Source organism: Motacilla alba, chromosome 12, assembly GCF_015832195.1.
Source record: "Motacilla alba alba isolate MOTALB_02 chromosome 12, Motacilla_alba_V1.0_pri, whole genome shotgun sequence".
NCBI classification, from domain to species: Eukaryota; Metazoa; Chordata; class Aves; order Passeriformes; family Motacillidae; genus Motacilla; species Motacilla alba.
In genome coordinates, this window is record NC_052027.1 from 19,144,670 (window position 1) to 19,164,661 (window position 19,992).

The window sequence follows — 19,992 nt, forward strand, 5'->3', positions numbered from 1 at the left end:
CAGCACATACAGCACTTTGTAACAGAAAATTATTCCAGGTACTGTCCTGTAATTCAACATCACAAGGGCAGATCTTACTGGAATAGGTAAAAATAGCAGCAGGGAGCATGCCAAAAGACAGTCTTTCCACTACAGGGGCAGTGCTTACATTGCAACATCAGCTGGCTCTCTTTTTATAACCTCACCATTGCCAGAGAGCCAGTTACACAGGCAACTTAAAAGGCTGGAGAAATCCAAGAGTAAGCTCTGCCCCCTTTCTGAGCTGAAATCAATCCCCTGCACCACTGGGAGCCCAAGGCTGTGCTGCAGCACTGCTACTGCCTGTGTCAGCTTTCTACCTGCTCCAAAGCACTCAGCACACACGGATGACGTCACTCAGAATTCAGTGTGTTTCTTGTCAAATGTCAGCATAAAATTAGAGCCTTGCACACTTTGTTGCTCCTTTTGGCTGCAGCACACTGGAAGCTCCTTAATTTACTCCATTCCCTGGCAGGCACAAGACCCATCCCCTCCAGAACTCCTTTTCTGCCATTTCTGCAGGCCAAGCAGGCTGGAACAACCCCTCCCCAGCACTGAACTCTCCATGGGCTTTTGCCACGTTTCCACACAAAGATAACGACCCCCCCAAGCTGAGCGTTCCAGCTGGGAGCCCAGGGATCAAACAAAGGCAGAAATGCTGTTTTACCAGGAGAGGCTCTGCTCCATAGCCAGCAGCTTGACTTGCAGGTGACCAAAAGTGCTTAGCTTTCTAATGAGGCACCAGGGAGAGCTGCACCCTCCCACCTCAGCTCCACAAACAGGTTCCTGCCTGCTCCTCCTCCACACGGGCACTGACTGGACACAGCTCCCCCAGAGGTATGGGAGCCACACGGAGAGGGAGAAGAAAGCCTGAGAAAAGCAGGGGGTCACTGAGCTGGCACAGGTGCTCTCACACTTTTCTGCCTCAACTCAAGAAAAACTGACTGATCGTCCACATCTTTACCTCTCCTTAAACCTGCAAGCCCTGGAATAATCAGAGATGTTTGTTGTTTGCACACAGTGGCCCCAGCACTGTGTGCTTGTTTTAAAAACTAAGCATCAGCCTTGTGCAAATTCAAGAGCAAAGACAGTTTAGACACTTCTGCCATACTTTTAATGAATTTTATAATGCAAGTTTCAGCAAAAACCCCAAACACATCACATTACAACAGAAATACACCACAACTGAAAAAATATTTTAATGGAGTTATGCAATAGATTGGACCTGAAGGAATTCAACTGCTATCAGAAATCATCAAAATAAGGAAAATATTAACCCAACGGTAGTCTTGGAATTAACAATTAATTGCTAGGTAAGTTCTGAACTTCAGGAATTGAAAGAAAATGTCTCTTGCCTGGGAAGGTGGAGTCACACCCTGTGCCACAAAAATGAGTAACTTTCAGAAAAGCTTTGGAACAAAGTTTCTAAAGTGAAGTTTAAACAACCTCAAGTTCCCATGTACCAAAATACACCTTTCCAAGTGAAAGCTGCAGAGGTAATTACAGGCACTCTTACCTCCACATTAAGTAGAATTAATATCCACTTTACTTTCTCTTTTACAAGAAACTGGTAATAGTGTACTTTCTGTGGTAATAATTTGGAAGCAATATAAATAGCATTTTTTGGGTAGCAATAAATTAGAAATTTAAAAAAAATTAAAGTATTATTAACCAGTATTTTTTTCTTCCCAGCAACGCTTCCAGTCTAATGGTCCTCCCTACAGCAGCTCTGCTTTGCGGGATTCTCTGTGTTCCTAAATTTCTGCAACAATTCCACGCAAACAAAAAGGAGCACACACATCTTCACCTCCCCACCACACTCCTTCAGTTTCACCAAAAACTCTTATGTAAAATCTCACGTTCCTTATACACAAGAAAATCTGAATAAAGAAAAAAGAATGATAATTTAGTCATCTCTGCCACAGGTGGCAAGTGAGTAAAGAGAGTAGTGCCTTTTGTGGTGTGCTAATAGACTGAAAAACTACTAAAAAATGCTGAAAGTATGACCAGACTTTGAGCAAACACTCTTAAATGGCTGAGAACAAGAAAGAGGAATACGAAAAAGCCAGCAGAAATTACTGGTAGAGCTGACAGGGACATACACTGGAAGCAGTCTAAAAGACATTACAGAAAAAGGAAAATTGGTCATATTTAAAATATTAAATGTTTCAATAAATTTAAATATTTAAAATAGTAAAAGGATAATGGTTAAAACATTTAAATAGAATATCTTAAATATTTTTCCCTACAAAAGCATTAGAAACATCTTTCTTCTAGTTCTGCACTATCGTGCACCTCCCTCTTGGTAATCTGTGAGCTCAGTGTTCCAAAAATCCCCGCTTTCAGAACTCCAGCTCGTTCTACGGGGAAACAAATTAATGTAACAGAAAACTATAATGGGGGCCCAGAGCCATTTCTTAGCGCCTGAACCTCTGAGGCAGCTTTAATGAATGCAGTTAACCCCACGGCACACCCAGCCGCGAGTTAGGGAAGCAAGCTCCCTCCCTGCGCACTAAAAATACCCGCACGGCGGCCAGCGGAACGCCCCGGGCAACGCCGCCCCGGGCAACGCCGCGGCCCGGACACGAGCCCAGCCGCAGCCGAGGGAGAGCTGCAGCGCGGGGCACCGGGGCACGGGCACGGCACCGGCCAGAGCCCGCGGGAGCGGGACACAAGGTCCCAGCTGCACATCGGCAGACGGCAAACGCGGCACGGCCGCCGCGCTCAGCACCCCACGGGATTTGCGAGGCAGCTCCCCAGCCGTGTGCCTCGAGTGCACGGCTCCGGCTGCACGGTGCTGCTGCGCCCGGAGCAGCACAGGGCAAGGGCAGGGCTGGCAACCTGCGCACCGGCCCCGCCACGGCCACCCTGCCGGGCACACAGACCCAGCTCGGCCGCTAAAATACTTCTATCGCACGGGCTACATCATTTCAAAGCCTGACAATAGGATACTTATAAACATGCTATTTAATAATGATCAGCTCTAATTGCTAGCTCTGAAAATGCTTTTCTCATTTACAAATGACTCCAGACCAGCACTTTGTTTATCCTCATCTGCTGCGTGCGCTGCAGCATTTCAGTACACAAATGACCATATTCTATTAAACTGTAAAAGGTCAGTACACAGTGCTGCAATAAAATCAACTTTGTGTAAAACAGATGACATTTATAGTACAAACACAATATTCAAGTCACTAAAGGAATAAACGTGCGCCAGCTGCTTTTCAAAGCAAAAGCGTTGTTTACAAAAAAACAGCACACGCAGCAAGAGCCAGCAGAGCTCCGAGAATTCTTCACAGAACTTGGGCCAAAAGAGACTTTCTCTTCAGAAAAAATAAGAACATCACTAAACATGGGTTACCCATACAGAATAAATTGTATCTACTTCATGCTGTCTCAAAAGCCATGAGCTAATGCATGCTCATTGCTAAAATACCTTGTTAATTTGTCATAAATTTAGACTTTTTAGCCAAGTCCCTACTGTTACATCAACTCCTCTTTCAATTAATTTGTAAAGCTGAGCAAATGTTTCCACAACCTTATTCAATACACAGTGGATATATTTCATAGTAGAAAATACCAACGGGTTTTGCATAAGCAATGACACAAGATCAATCAAAATCGGCACAATGTAGATGTAAACATGTCTGCTTACAAAATAAACTTGCGCGATTCTTACTGAAATCACGCTTTAATCACAGTGCTTGGTAAATCACAAGTTTTCATCTTGTTTGATGACTTTTGTTGCTTCCCCAAATAAAGATCACTAACTTATGCAATTTAATGGTTTTATTAGAATTAGAACTCTAAATACTATTTTTCATTACACACTCTTTAGATTTCTGCATTTCTAGCAATTTAGAAGATGGTCCAGCAACTTATTTCTTACAACACAACCATCCTGTTCAACCATTCATTTGCACACAGCGGCCAAACACTCATCTGTTTCCTGAACTGCCACGAAAGTTTTGGGAATGCAGGTGCACAAACCCCATTCCCTGGTGCCCTGGGCAACTGGTGGCACCAACCGCCCTGCCTCTCCTCCAGCAGTTCCTGGGTATTTCTCGTTTTTAAAGTTAGGCAGAGGCACAAAGAACAGGCCGTTCCCACAGGATACAGAAATAGGAAGCCGAGGCACGGGGGAATTCCCGGCTCTCCATCAGCCAGGGCATCCCAGCAGGAGCTCATCCCAGAGGAGCCCAAAGGCGCGGCAATGGCTCGGGCGGCGCAGCCGCGGGAGGCGGGACGAGAGCCGGGCCACCGGGGGAAGAGGAGGAGCAAAAGCTCCGGGGTGGCGAACGAGAGCAGCGGCACAGGGGGGCTGCAGGTGTGACAAGGCGTGGCCAAGAACCACGCCGGCAGCACCGCAAAGACAGGCTGAGAGCACAGACCCCAACCTGCACCCAACTGCCCGAGTTCATGTGCTCCACCAACCGAGTCAGCAATATAAAAACAATTTAAACATCCTCTATCCGCAACAGCAGCTCAGCTGCTGCGCTGAATCTTGACTGAAGGCTCTTTTATATAAAATAATTCCACCTAACAGCTTTTGCTTCCCATCTCCTACAGGAGACCGGAAACCAACAGCTCTGAATTAAATGTTTTCCAACAAGGAAAACGTGGTTTTCTTCTCAACTCCTGGTTTTCCAACAGCACAAAGAGCCACATAAATAATCTGGAGGGAGGAGGGGAGGAGATGTCCCAGAAGAAATTACTGCTGATGTAGCGCACCAAGAAGTGCTGACCAATGATTTCCGTGGGTCATGTTTGTGGTTTAGAAAATGAGCTCTTTTAATAAGATATAGTAAGTTCAGCCCTGAGACAGCAGTGACTTCATACGTAATTTGAACAGAATGCACCGTTGGTTAAGAATAAAAAATGGAAAAGGAATTAAACTGAAAAAAATAAGGTTTAGATCTTCTTTGGGAAAAAAAATAGGCTTTTTTCCTGCCACTTCCAGCTTTTCCTTCAAAGCAGGTTAATCGGCAATGTTGCACAATAAGTTGTCCAGTCCTGAAAATATTAATAGCAACAAACCATATGAAAAACATATTCCAGGACTCTGAAAGCACCACTGCCCCAACCCAACAATGCTACTTCACTTCTGATTCAATAATCTAAGATAAATTGCTTACTACATTAATCAGTCACTATATTCATTTCACGAGCACACACAGAGATCCCTACATCTTTCATGCCTAATTGCAGCCTCAGGGTTTGCCTGCAGAAAATTCTCATTAAGACAAACCAAACTAAAGCCACTTCCATTCTGAGTGGGTGTCCCCAGAAGAGATTTAAGAGAATTGCCTGGAATTAACCCTCACATTCATCAACTCAATCTCTCCTCCTGCACCAACACTGCAGACACATCCTGAAAATAGGCATGCCCATTCCAGTTTGGCACAACGCAGCGATCCTTCAGGCAATAGCTGCAGCTGAGTTTTTCTGAAGCATTAAAATAAAAAACATCATCAGATATTTTAAGCTGGCTTCAGTTTTGGAAAGACTCTGAGTTTTACACCATTGCACATCCTTTTGGTTCTGCACACCTACAAGCTGCAGCTGCAACACAAACTGTGCTGCAGCAATCCAACTGCAACTGGTTCTGCAGTCTCACTGGCCCAGCTACAGTCCCTGCATTGCTGGATGTCACTGCAAGGCTAAGAAGGAAAGCAATTCTGCACAAGTCACTTGGCCTGTCACAGGCGAGATGACAGCAGCGGGACAGGCAGGTTACTGGTGTGTGCAGTCAGGCTGCAGATAAAGAGAGGCAGAAACAGGACAGGGCTGGAGCTGCTCCTGCAGAGCAGAGACCACTGCTACACGGCAAGGCTGAACAGCTGACAAGGACACGGAGCAATCTTACTCCCGTCTGTAAATGTCTAGTGGATTTTAACTTGCAAAAAATAATCAAGCAAGCAATTCAGACCAAAGAATGCCTGAGCAGAAAGAATTCAGTTGTGCTGATACACCTAAAGGCACTTTCTACTCCCAGTTCAGCAGACTATGGATGACACCAACGGGAGGGTCAGGCAGCCCCGCTGGAAGAGCAGGAGGGACAAAGCCACAGCATCGCAGCGGGGACCCGGGGAGAGCGGAGCAGCACAGCCCCGGCTGCGGGCAGAGCAGGGCTCCAGCCGTGCGGGATGCTCGTCCCACTGCTCATCCTGCCTGCACAGGGCACGGTCCCAGGGCTGCGGGATGCCCGCTGTTCACCCGCACAGGGCACGGTCCCAGGGCTGCGGGATGCCCGCTGTTCACCCGCACAGGGCACGGCTCCAGCCGTGCGGGATGCCCGCTGTTCACCCGCACAGGGCACGGCTCCAGCCGTGCGGGATGCCCGCTGTTCACCCGCACAGGGCACGGCTCCAGCCGTGCGGGATGCCCGCTCGCACCCTTCCAGCACAGGGCACGGTCCCAGGGCTGCGGGATGCCCGCTGTTCACCCGCCCGCACAGGGCACGGCCCCGGGCGCTGCGGGCCCACCCGCGCGGCTCCGCGCTGGCGCTGACAGGCGGCGGCCACGACCCAGCCCCGCTCCCCCCGACCCTCGGGCACCCTCGCCCCGCCCCGGCCCTGTCGGTACCGATCCCCCCGGCCCGGCCCGGGCAATCCGGCCGCGAAGCTCCGCGGGCCCGAAGCCGCCCGGTTCTCCTCCTCCTCCCCCGGTGTCCGCCGGGGCCGAGCGGCCGAGGCGGCGGCCGGGTCAGCGCGCCCGGGGCCGAGCCCGGAGCGGCGCCAGCGCGGAACGGAGCGCTGCAAAGAGAGGAAATACGGGGAACGGTTCTCCCGCTCGCCCCTGGCGCTCCCCGGCCACCCGTACCTGCGTCCCGGGCCCCCGGCGGGTCCCCCGCGCCCCGGTCCCGCCCGGCGCCGCTCGTTCCGCGCCTCAGAGAAAATGGCGGCCCCGCGCCCAGGCAGACATTTATCCCCGCCCATCGCCCGCTCGGCGCTCGACGCCGTCCCTGCGCCCGCCTGCCCGGCCGCTCCCGCCTCCCCGCCTGGCGCGGGAGCGCCGAGCTGCGGATCGGCCGCTCCGCCCCGCCGCCATTTGGGAGCGGCTGAGGCGCCGCGGGCTCGGCGGAGGGAGGAGGGAGGGAGGGAAGGAGGCGATCCCCAGGGGATTCCGCCGCCGCGGCCGCGCTTCCAGCCCTGCCCGCGACCCGGCCTGGGAGAGCGGCGTGAGCGCTGCGGCCGCGCCGGGGGCTGGAGCGGGCGCCGGTGGGGCGGCAGAGCCGGCTCCCCTCGGGCACGGCGGCGCTGCCGCCTCACAGCCCCCCCCCCCCCGCCCTCAGCTCCCGAGCCGGCCGCGCCTCCCACCCGAGGCCGAGCCCTCGGTAGTCTGACAATTAATTAGTCAATGAACCGGCCCCGGTGTGTGCACACCGGCACCGCTGGGTCCGGCAGCAGAGCCGGGGGCCCCGAGCTGTGCCCGGGCAGCGCTGCCTTACCTGGGCTGAGCGAGCCCGGTCCTACCTGTGCTCAGCAGAGCCCGGCTCTGCACGGAGCAGGCAGCAATTCCCAAGGGGCGGTACGTGCTCAGGGGTGGGGTGTGAGCTGCTGGGAAAGGTATCTGGGGAAAAATAAAAAAATAAATAAAAAGAAATAGCGTGCAAGCTCTTTTCCTGGAGGAGACAGGGACCAGCTGTCAGGCAGCAGTCCCCGTGTGACTCCGCACAGCCTCCATGGAAAAGCAGGAACACCAAAGGGCTCTGCTCGCTGTTAACTCGCTTATTTTAGCTTTGAAAACTTGCAGAACGGCACATCAAAATAGTAACCAAATTACCACCCCAAAATACAGCTTCTAAGGGTAGCCGTTGCAAAGGAAAACATTTCTCCTAGAACTGTTTTTAAAGAGCATTACGCGTTTGCATTTACAGTCATGTAAGTTACATTAATTGTTAATTAAATAAGAGTTACTCTAAAAAAGAGCCTCCAGCAAGATTCTTAGCCTTATTTTGGATTTCTCTGCGGAAGAAAGTTCTGATATAAACCAAAACCTGAGTTCAGCTCAAGTCAATTAACCTCAGAGAGGCGTAGCAAGGACAAGGAAAAAGCAGTACTGTTGTGTTTCCCTCTCCTAAGCGCCAAATAAGAAAAAAACCCCAAAACACAAGCGAGTCCTTAGGTCCTGGTGCCCCCCAGGAAGAGGTGTGGTTGCCAAGTAATAGGGCATTGGAATGGGGATGGCAGCCACGAGCTCTGGAGGGCTGAAACAGAAGTTTCCATGTCTCCGAAATGCTGTGATTCCCATCTGTTCTGAAAGCTACCACTGACTCCAGTGTAACAATGCCTTTGATGTAGAGGATATTGCTAAAAGAAATATTTAAGCTTCTATAGCACCTTTTACAAGACAAGCCACACCGAGATTCCAGCTATTAAGAAAAGACCTTACTCTCTAATTTTCCTCTTCCCCATCGCCACGGGCTCAGACCTACCAGAAAACCAAATCCAGACTGAGGTGGTATCCACTGAGGGCAAAATTTAAAATCTAAATCATTCTTTTCAAATTCTTATAGAGTAACTTCTCAATGTCACATTTCAACTGAAGAACTCCCGGTTTATTTATACAACTTGAACAGGAGTCATATCCATGTATCTGACTGCAAAACTTAGCCCAGGAGGAAAAAAATCCAAAAATACACTGAAAGCAGTGTGTACAATAAATATTCACATGGCTTTAGACTAAGCATGTCCATGTAATATGGTAGAGTAGTACAGATTTTAGCAAAATATGCAAAAGGATCTTTAAATACTGTAATATAAAATATAAACATAATGGGGAGCTTGAAAAGAAAGCGGGAAAGGAGGGAAAACCACCTCAAGAAGAGGAGGTTTTGCCAAAGACCTTTCATAAAGTTTTAAACTCCTTTTAAAAGAGCAGAACAGTGAGGGAGTGCAGTCATGGGGCAAATAAACACAGATCTGGAGGAAAGCAAGCCAGATTTCAGAGTTAAACAATGCAGCACATGCAAAGGAAGACAATAATTGCAAGAAAGAAACAGAAAAGCAAACAGGGAAACTGAAACATTACAGCACTGGAGTAGAAGGGAAACAAAAACTGAACAAACTTTCCAAAATAAACTGCAAATGATCAGCATTCTTCCCGAGGCTGATCTGGGTTGTGTTTGTGGTGAGATGTTTGAAGTGTGAATGTCCAGGTACTGGATTTGCATTTGTCCAGGCACAGCATCAGATCTTGCATTTTCACCCATCCAACAGGAGGGTTTCCTACCTGTATGGAAAGCAGCCTGGGGAGTGATTAGAAGCAAAATGAAAACCCCTGGGCTTCAGGCTGTGACAGCACCGTTATCCTCCCTGGGGATTGATTCCCTTTCCTCCCGTGGGTTTGTCACACAGGCAAAGCCACCTCAGCCTCCTGGGCCTGGCTTCCTCATGGCAGGGATGATCCATCCCCATCTTTGAGAAGGGTCTTCACCCTGCCTGCTGGAAAGGAGCATGGAAAAGTGGAACCTTTCCTTATTTGTGGTGATTCCATTTGCTGTGTGGAATATTCCTGTGCTCCCAGTCTTTACTTGGGTATTCTCCAAAAATATCAAATGTTTGAAGTGCCACCATGTCACCTTAGCTGTGTCCTTAATACCTCTAAGCCTCAGAAGAATGAGCAGCAAGAATTAGGAGTGGAATGCTGGCTGGGAAAAAAGAAGAAATGCATGTACACACTTTATTATGGAATTTTGTGTATCAATTCTTCCTCCCTTCCTCCTCAAGCCAAGGATTACTGCAGACAAACTCTGCTATTTTATCCAGGCACACTGTCCTTCTGCAAGGCTTGCTTATGCTACAAATTATCCTCTTACTCCTCCATAAGATTTTTGGTTGCTTTTTGTTTGTTTGTTTGTTTGTTTTTAATAAGAGAACATTGCTTAGGAAAAAGTTTAAGTCAAGTTAGAGACAAAAGAAGTCCAGCATACAGAGACCATGAAGAAAGTGGCCTTGAACAAATCAAGCATTAGCAACCTAAGAGAGAAGCCAAATAAGGCATCTCTTATTTGTATGATGATGCATAAACTATTTATATTTTATCATCCAGCTGAAAGGCTTTATTATTTCCCTGTGTCACTAAAGTGTTCAAAGGAGTGGAAATACCATTTTTAGTTTGGGTTTTTCATGCATTGAGAATTTAAGTTGCATAAATTACCTTACAACAACAGGACACTATATATGAATCTGTTAACAGTGCAGTAATTTGTTAATTTGTTAACTTAGTTAATTTGTTTTGCTGAAATGAAACCCATCATTTTTGTTGCTTCGTCCTGAAAAAATCATCAATTTTTAACTTTATTCATATCCAGCCAAAGGTGGTTGCTGTTGGGCTGGTTACAGTGCATGCCTTTCTCACCCTGTCCAGCAGCTTTTCAGCCATCTTGGGAGCCAAATCTCTCTCTTCCATATGAAAATCTCCTTACTATAATCTATTAGGTGCTCCTACTTATATGGTTCTTGGGTGTCTTTCCATAAAATTAACAATAAATATGTTGGATGAAAATATCAATTATGTAGATTTTCAATGCCAGTTTGTGTGGGAGCACTTCAGAGAATAAATTGAAACAGCTTTTCATTAAGCCGTGCAGTAATTAAATTATTCTGAGAGTGTAGCTCTACAAACAGTAAACAACAGTGTCCTACTGAAAAAATAAAGTTATATCAGCCCTTCTTCACTGATAATTTTCACGGAAGAGTCTTAGAATTCTCGAGGAACTCTGCAGCAGTTTATTTGCTGCAGAGTGAAAATTGCAAGGCAGTTTGTGGCCCTGCAGCTCTGCAGTGCCTCTGGCCTGGCTCTGTGCAGCAGAGCCCTGCTGCCTCTCCCATTTCAGGGCAGTGCAATTTGCTTCTAGGAAAATTCAAGGCTCTGCACTCCCCCAGCCAGTTCTCTGCGACTCTCCTCCAGACAGGCTGAGCTCAGTGCCTTTTCTGGATTTCAGATGCTCATTTGCAGCACTTCTGCCCAAGATTTAACTTTCTCCTGGTGTGACAAGGAGCTGTGACGCGCAACAGTTCTGCCCAGAGCTTCGAAACCTGAGCTGCCGAGTGCAGGTCCTGCTCACAGACAATTCTCCCATCACCCAGCCAATCTTCTGAGTCCTCTGCTGTTCCACACCTCTGCCCATTTGTTTGCACAGGTAACTGAGAAAAAAGCAAATAGAAAATATCCCTAAAGGCACGTGGCTTCAAAGTGCTCCCTGATGTGTCTGACGGGTACAAATTTATTTTATCAGGTGACTATAACTGGTTTTTCCCCATAGCTGGAAATGTGTTGGAGGAATAGCAGTTAAACTCCAGATAATTTTGGAAAGGATGGAGAGCCTGGGTAAATCTCCTTTCAGAACACTGGAAGTTTCAAAGAGCACAAGACAAATGCACCAGGTCAGTTGGGGTAGCACTGGATACTGAGAATATCAAAACATGAAAATAATTTTAGAATAATATTTAATAAATTTAATGTGGAGGTGCTGAACTGATGAGTGCCACCTGCACAGGGAATAAAAACTCAGTCTGAATAAGCATTATTTGAGCTCCAAAAAGAGGATACATTTTTTAAAAACTAAAAATCTAGGCTATAATTTGTGTCTGTTTGAACAGTCATTCCTACTGCAGAGACAATAAATACAGCACTTTGATTTACACGTGTATTCTATTTTTGAAACCTAACCGAACTGGTTTATTTGGTTTATTTTGACTTTCTGAAAAAGTCTAACCACAACAAAATCGCTTCAGAGCTAGGTACTACAGTTTAAAAATAACAAAGCATAAATAGCTCTTTCCTGACAAACATTTTTAGAACCCAGCCTGAACATATAATGAAAACTCTTCTTCAGCAGAGCAATTACACCTGATAGAGAGCTACATAAAGGATTTATCACCTGATAGAGCGTGACATTAAGCTGTGCATTGACAATTTCTCATGGCCACTGAACTCCACTCAATACTTAGTTTCTCCCCAAGCAGAAGAATTACAGCTCATTGTAATAACATAGAGGGTGACAGCAACATTTCATTTTCCTGCAAGCAATCCTGAGTAAGGAATGAGTAGTGACAGGGCAGGATAGGAGGCTGCTATCAGACTGCAGCTGAAAAATACACAAACCTTCCTTTATCTCTTCACAGATCATTTTTGTTCTGTTTCTTCATCAAAAAGCCCAAGTGGTTTCTATAGTTGTGGTGAGAAGGCTGCTCTCACTGTGATGTGTTTGTACAAAAAGCCTCGCTCCTGCCCTGCTCACGTCACTCTCGGCTCTCATCAAAGGCAGATTCCAGAGACAAGGAACCCAGAGCAGGCAGTGAATCCATCCTACTGCTCTGCAGCTCTGCTATTCCCAGATAACACAGCTAATTTACATGTGCATACAAGGTCATAAATACCTGCATCACTCAAAAGTTCATGCAGGCAGCCCAAAGACAAAAGTCCATTTTAGCCATGTGCCTGCATTCCTGCGCTAAAAGAAATGCAACTCTCATGAGCTGGATTCTGGTACAAAAAGCAATGAAAAATAAGAAAAAAACCTGTCTGACTTTCAGCTCCAGCCTATTTATCCATTGTCTTTCAAGTTCATCTCAAACATTGGGATAAACAGAGATAGGTGATCAAAGGGCTGTGTTACTTTTGGCAACACGCCCCTGCTGTAGCCAGCCTTTGATTCCTGTCCTCTGTGTCCTACAGAGCAATTTGTGCTTCGAGGGCCAGGACAATTAAAAATCGTGTTGCAAGCACCTACCTTCAGCAGCAGGGCACTCTTGAAGATGTGCCAGCAGGGCAGGATTTTGGCCATGCAGCTGCTGAGGGGAGGTGGCTGTACAAGGGGAAGCTCTTACCAGCCCTGTCGAGAGCAGGGAGCATTGCAGAGCTGCACAGGGGGAAATTTCACTCTGGGCTGATGGACACATCCTGCACAGGGCTCAGCACTGCTCTGTCACAGTATGAGGATCAGGAGATTCCCTTCCCCTGGGAAGCTCTAACATGACGCAGCAGTGTAGCTGTGCAATTTTTACAAACTTCCATGCGTGGATGGCTCATTTGGTGTCTGATGATAAAGGTGGGGGATGTTTTTGTCAGATGTTTCATTTGCTAAGGACTTTTTTGCTGTTGCACATTCATTTCTCAGACTGGCCAGTGATAATCAGGTTGATGATACTTATCAGGATATGCTTCTGCTTCAACAGAAAAGTCAACTCTGATTAAATGAACAGTGGTGTTCACTTTGGTCTTATTTTTGAACAAACTTCTTTTTAAATTTCTTTTTGCAAGATAATAAAAACCCAAAACAATGCTATGAGCAAAACAAGTAAATTACTTGAGCAGTAATTAGCAAAGACATCAGGCCAAAGGAATGCAAACATACAAGTCTCCTGCTGGAGCTCAGAGCAGAGCCCAGTGTGCTGCGTTAGGAGATTTGTTCCATCTCTCAGCAACTGCACAGAAATGAGTGTGGACATGCCTGCTTGTACCTGAGTATTTTTAATACTTTGGAGATACACATCAAATACTCACAGGTATTCACATTCATTTATTCAGACATTCCTCACCTCCAAACCTATTTCTGGTGGAGACAGAAGCTTTGCATTAGCAGCAAGTTATGCAAGGCTTTCTTCTGCTCTCCACAGAAATGGAACAGTACGCAAGGGCTTGAGTAACTGCTGGAACATCATTGCTGAGACATCCCTTTGATTTGATAGTGAGGCCAAAGAAATACCAAAAAAGCAAAATCTAGAGCAAGCTAAAGCCTTTGCTTGTCATACAGCAAGTATCTGTAACTTGGAATAACTGATTCTAGATTCACACACTAAATTCTAGACAGGAAATGAAAACAAAAAGGTTATTTTCCCCCCTTATCACATACAAAGTGGAATGGATGGAAAGGAATAGCAATGTTTTGTTGCTAGTATGTAATAATGCATTTACTAATGATTCCAGCTTGGGGTTTGATGACTTCAGCATGCCCCCATGTCAGTCCTTACATGGATTCCATGGATACCACCTGGACTCTGAGCAGTCGCTGCAGGGTCCCAGGCACTGGGGCTCTGCTGGCTCTGGAACTGCAGGAAAGCCAAAGCTGTCCTGAGGCAGGGAGGGTGAAACTCCGAGGCATTATTTCCATCTGGGAGGTTCTGTGCTGAGACATCTCCCCAGGACACACCTGACAGATTCATCTCTTTCAAGGCTGTCTTTTGAAAATAAACCAAGGTGGATTTTCTCCTCCTCTTGTGAAAACCTTATCCTTGTAAATCAGGAACAGCAGAACCAAAAATATCTTGTGTTGGGGCAGGCAATCTTCAAATGCTTTGCCCCAGCACTCTGGGTAAGTTATCTAACTTCTTGTAGCTTTCAGACTTCAAAATTACCTGTTCAAGCTAAATTTTTGGGTGAAACATTCAGTACAAAGCAATAAATTATTTCCTCAAGAAATGGATTTTGATGTATCAAGTTTTCAAGTAGGATCACGCTCTTGGCTGACAAGAATGCAAGCAAAATTATTTCCCTTCTTTTTTCCTTCTCTCCCTCTTCATTTATCTTTTGATAACAGTCAACTGCACTTATTCTTAAAGAATTATTGATGGTTATAGCCATAGTTTTATTCATAATCAAAATTGCATTATTTATATGCAAGTTTAATAATAATTCAGATATACTATACCATATGTGTATTATTATATATTAAATGTATTCTATAAAAAGGTCACCTCTGCTTTTCCATTACAACCAAATGCCTAAATTCAGATTTTTAGTGCTATCAAAGTATATTATTGAGATTGCATGAAACAGACCTACTCAAGAGGAATTGCCATTTCTGGAGCAATCCTTGGAAGTCTTTGAGTAAGGATAAGAAATAAGATCCATTCTCCTGTTTGACACAGTAAAATATCATGGGTTTATTTAGTTTAGTAGACTGTAATTCACTTGAGTATTTAACTTAAGCAGGTGGAAAATCCTAGTTTCTCTTAGAGATAGGAAATAAACTCAAGTGATTAAAAGCCTTTGGTTACTTTTCCTGGTAGCTTTCTGTTGCTTGTTTTTGCAGGAAGTTAAGAATTCTCTGAGGAAAGCTCCGAGCTGTTTGTGTGGCTTTGTGAGTAATGGAAAGAATTTACACAAAATATGCCACTGCTGTGTAGTGATATGGAACAATAAATAATAAAATAGGCAAGAGGTAGGAATCGCTCCGACTCCCTTTCTGTAAAATCCCTCTTCCTAGAGGAAAGTGGAACTGCTGTGGAGCAGCTCATATGAAACAGTTGGGATGATAATTGCCAAGGAAGGCTGCTTTGGAATTTGGCAAGGAGCCACGATGCCCTAATTACCTTTACTTTGCAGTTTTGGGTCTGGAAGTAGCTGCTATTGTAGAATTCACTAATCCAGAGTAAATGGGATTGTTCTGCTGCAGCAGAAAGCTGGGCAGGCTTTCAAAAACAAGAATTATTGAAAATACTATTTGGAAAAGACTTGACAAGGATATAAAATCCTAGGTAGCCAAAGCTGAGCAGCATTGTAAATAATCCTTTATGCAGACTACTGAAATAAACAATTTTGTTCTAATGAAAATTGGTAGTTTTCCATTCAATACCATGTTCCCCACTGAAGAAACAGCATTTCCAAGAAAACTTTTATCACAGCAGGCAAGAATATGGAATTATCCTTTCACAGCAACTTAATGCAGCAGAAAACTTTCAAAGCAATCAGCCCTATAAATACCATTCTTACCACAACTATTCACTACAAGGCATAACAGCCCTGCTCCTCATTAGCATTTTCAAATTAATGACTGCCATTAAGAAAAGGCAGTGTGAAGCATAATTCACTCCACAGTGAAGCAGCTGTTGCTGTGCCACACATCTACCTTCTCTCAGCCCCAACTGCTGGATTTTTGCGCTTCCCCTGAGCTGGTTCCTGTGATTTCCTGGCTGATCTTGGCAGTGTAAACAAGCAGCTGTTATCAGGCAGCCTGGCTCGGTGTGTGCCAGAGCTGCTGCCACCCAGCAGCTCCCACCAGGAGCCACCTGGGCTTCCCTGCTGAGGACTCACAGGATTAAGCTAAAAAGGTTTGGTGAGTAATCCTTACTAGACTCACACGATCAGACAGATTAACTGAGTCAGGCTTCAGGTTTCCTTAAAGAACTTTGATTTTTTGGCTGAATTTCCAGGCACAAGCACGAGCAGTATGGGTGGAACCTCGTCCCAGGTGATGTGCTTGCAGCAAGGCACAGGTCTGACCAGCAGCTCATGGCTCTGTCAAAGGCTCGAGTTTCACTCTGCAGCAGTGAGAAAACCAAGATTTGGTCAGGAAAAGAGAAAAGCAGGGTTTGGTTAAATTCTCTGAACCTTATCTTTTCCTCTGTGAATCGAAAGTAGGAGCAGTGCTGTGCTTTAGGGCTGAGGTGCAGATGAACAGTACATGTACCTGTAATTATATCCTGAGTAACTGGGATTGTTCTGCTGCAGCAGAAACCCGGGCGCTCTTTCAAAAAAATAAGAACACACCGAAGATAGTATTTGTAAAAGCAGACTTGCCAAGGATGTAAAATCCAAAGGGTGCCAAAGGGACAGCCCCTTTTCTCCCTGCCAGCCCTCTCTGCCCCTCTCACTCTGGAGTAGTGCTCACCCTGAGTCAGATTTTATTTTTTATTTCTTCTTCCTGACTAAGACCAGCCCAGCTCTCCTTGAGCAAGGCCGGGGCAGGCGGAGGTGTGCAGGGACTGGAATCTCCCCATTTGGCAGCAGCCCACGGGTTATTGGCTGGGAACCTGCAGCCTGAGCAGCTGGAAACTGATCCCACAAAGAGCAGCTTTTGCATATGCAAAGTCGATCTCAAAGGGCAGCCCTGCTTACTCAGCTGTTTATCACACTCACATGAGCAGCAATATCATTAGATACAGTCAGAGCTGAAGATGTTAATTATTTTTTAATCTGTTGTTCAAAATTCCATATACATTACAATTCATTTACCTGCCACAGGTATTAGCTGGTTTGAAGAAAGCCCACGTGACTTCTTCAAAATGTTATAAAAAATAACAACAGGAGGAAATTGGAAGGCAAGAAAATTTGCTGATGAACAAAATTTTCAAGATACATGAGACTAAAGACAGACATTGAAAAAGTGCAGTATCAGATGGTGAAATTGTTGATTACACCTTATGGAAGTGGATGCAAAGCAACAGTCTAGGAAGAGACAACCCAAATTAAACTCTGTGTGTGTGTGCTACCAGCCAGGGGTTCTGGTTTAGCTCTTGTCAACCAGACAAAGACAGGTGGGATTCACTGGGAAGAGCTCCCTAAAAGTGCCAGCTGAGTGCTCAGCAATGCTTAAAACAAGAAACAACGCCAGGAGTTTAGGATGGAAGAGAGATGACAACACAACAGAGGAGAGTATTTACTGAAATTGCAGAATTTGAGGATGTGCCCACATTCCGAACACAGCATGGAGGTGTGCTCCTGCACTGCCATCGGTGTGTAACAAAGTTCAGAGGAGCAGAAAAGAGCACCAGGGATGTGCAGAGATCTAAACCAGCATGAGAAGCAGCTAAAGGCATTAGGACTCTTCAGCTGGGGAGAGAAAAGGATGAGAGAAAAAATAAAGTTATTTTCATAAGACCAGCACCTCTCACCTGCCTCATCCTGTAGGGACTGAGAAGGTTTGAGTAAGAAATGGAGAAGCTCAGAGAACAGGGGCTGTGCTGGGTGTCTGTGGACATTCTCTACCAAACCTTGGCAAATGCAGTGACAGGGATCGGGCAGGGTGCTGCAGGCGAGCACTAAAGGGTATTTCTCCCACTGTGACCTCCAGTGTTGTCACAGTCCATGAAAGGTTTTCCCAAATTGGAGGCTGATTTTCTGTTTCTGGGCATTTGAAATACTCTTATGATTTCTCCAAATTGCCATTTGGGATTTGTGTGCAGCTTACTATGATTTTATATTTGAAATACCAGAGCCAAGAGGTTTTAAATTGTCACTTAGAAACAACTTACGCTGTGACAAACTGCTTCTTGGCAGCTAATCTTGCTCTTTGTTTATCCTGTTTAGATTTGGAGAGAAAGATCCTTTTAGGTTGTCTTTTTTTTAAATAAAAATCTCTAGATTATGTTGAATCTCTGAACAACCTGCAAACAATTTATCTCTTTAGCTGTTACTTCAAAATGCAGAGATTGATAAAATCAATAATCTATTATTGAAAAATAAGTAATGTATTATTAATACACATAGTTTGTGTATCTCCTAATTTGATAAGTATTCAGGACACAAGATTTAGATGCAGATCAGTTCTCCAAATGTTCCAGAGCTCTTGGAATCTGGATCTGCTAAGCCAGGACAGCTTAGGACTTTCAACATAATTATGGCTCAGCTTTACTGATGCTCTGGTTCCCTCCCACAATCCTGGAGAGCACGTTTTGCCATGCTTGACCTTTGTTTAATTAAGTAAGATAAACACAGAGTTGTTTCTTCAACACAGAAAAAAATACCAATATGACATAAGAATACTGAGAATGGTTTTGACAGTAAAGCAGAAAACCCACGTGGTTTAATTGGAAGGGTTAAAAACCCTGTGCTGTGTTTACAAAAAATCTACAAATAACTTGAAAATCCTTGACAGTTAAATCCTGAAGAAACATTTGGGGTGTTAATTTTGGGATAAAGGTGCAGAGAGTATAGAAAAAGATGTCAAACTCAGAGTTTTTGTTTATATAGAGCATGGCAACACAAAGCCCCATAAAAGTGTGCGACATGTTTTTAAAAAGCAAGTTTAAAGGGTCGTCATCCCAGATTTCTCACAAATGAATAAAATTAAGGAAAAAAAAAAAAGAAAAAAAAAGGAGAAAGAGGACGGGAGAGGAAAGAGAAATAAATTTTTCCCCTGCAGGTTTTCTGAAGAGAAACAGCAGACTCAACCCAACAGACAGTTTGCAGAAAGCCAGGCTTAAAAGAGAAGTAAAACAAGGAACTCTGCAGTAAAATAAATAAATAAATAGAAGTTCCCCAACTAAATAAATGTTCAGTGCTAAAATTTATCAGCCTGATTCTAGGAGCTGAGTGATATCACCACAGGCTACAAAAATAACCCCCCCAAGGAGTCACATGGGGTGATGTCATGTGAATGTGGAATAAATCCTTGCTTTTTTTAAACTGAAAAATTTGTATTCAGCCAAACTCTAGGAAAAAGCAGAAGGGAATACAGAGGGCAGTGGGCCAGGTCAGGGGAGTTCAGCTGTGCCCTCCTGATGCTGCACCAGTGTCCTGGGGCAGAACAGGGAAATCACTGCATGGAAATCATGGCAACACCTTTATTTCTGATTAAATGCAGGATCACAAAGCCTCTGCATTGCTGCTGTTCCTGGAGGGAAGGCACATGGAGTGTCCAGCAGCCCCACCCTGAGCTCCTGCCCTCAGGAATTCACTCCATGGCTCCTCAATTGCAAAGGGGTTTTTATTTTCTCGTGTTGGCAACAAGGGCACCCAGGAAATCAGGATGCAGCACAGGGCAGTGATGGCTTTTCAGCCTGGCCAGCCTGCATCCCCACAGCAACGTGCTCCAGGATAAGCTCTCCCAAAATCTGAAGTATTTTCAAGAGCCTTTATTAAAAATATAATCCTAAACCACTTCTAAGAGAGCCAGAAAGAAAATACAATGAGTTTTTAGAATTCCATTAGAATACATGGGAAAAGACCAGAGTGCTGAGCTGTGACTGGTTAAAATAATTTTTAAAATACAACTTTTGAGATTTCCTCTAGAATACACTAGAAAAGACCAGAGACCTGAGCTATGACTGGTTAAAAATAATTTTAAAAATAATTTAGAATATGCTGGAAAAGACCAGAGAGTTGAGCTGTGACTGGTTAAAAATAATTTTAAAATAGAACAAGTTTTGGGATTTTCATTAGAATACACTGGAAAAGACCAAAGTGCTGAGCTGGTTAAAGATAATTAATAGCTGGATGCAGTGTGTTAATCACTGATGGCAGCAG

The 19,992-nt window shown here is 45.1% G+C and overlaps 1 protein-coding gene across 5 annotated transcripts in view; it reads right to left on the reverse strand.

The window, feature by feature from the left end:
* The window catches only part of RAF1 (Raf-1 proto-oncogene, serine/threonine kinase), a 63,497-nt gene that overhangs the window by 30,718 nt on the left and 12,787 nt on the right, over positions 1 to 19,992 (reverse strand). For 2 of the 5 annotated variants that reach the window (XM_038148905.1, XM_038148902.1), the window contains exon 1: positions 6,841 to 6,994. The exons of 1 other annotated variant lie outside the window; for it this stretch is intronic. The gene's annotated coding sequence lies outside the window, so the exon portion shown is untranslated. Of the gene's footprint in view, positions 1 to 6,840; positions 6,995 to 19,992 lie in introns of those variants that run through there. 2 more of the 5 variants (XM_038148906.1, XM_038148904.1) reach the window with 1 other exon arrangement.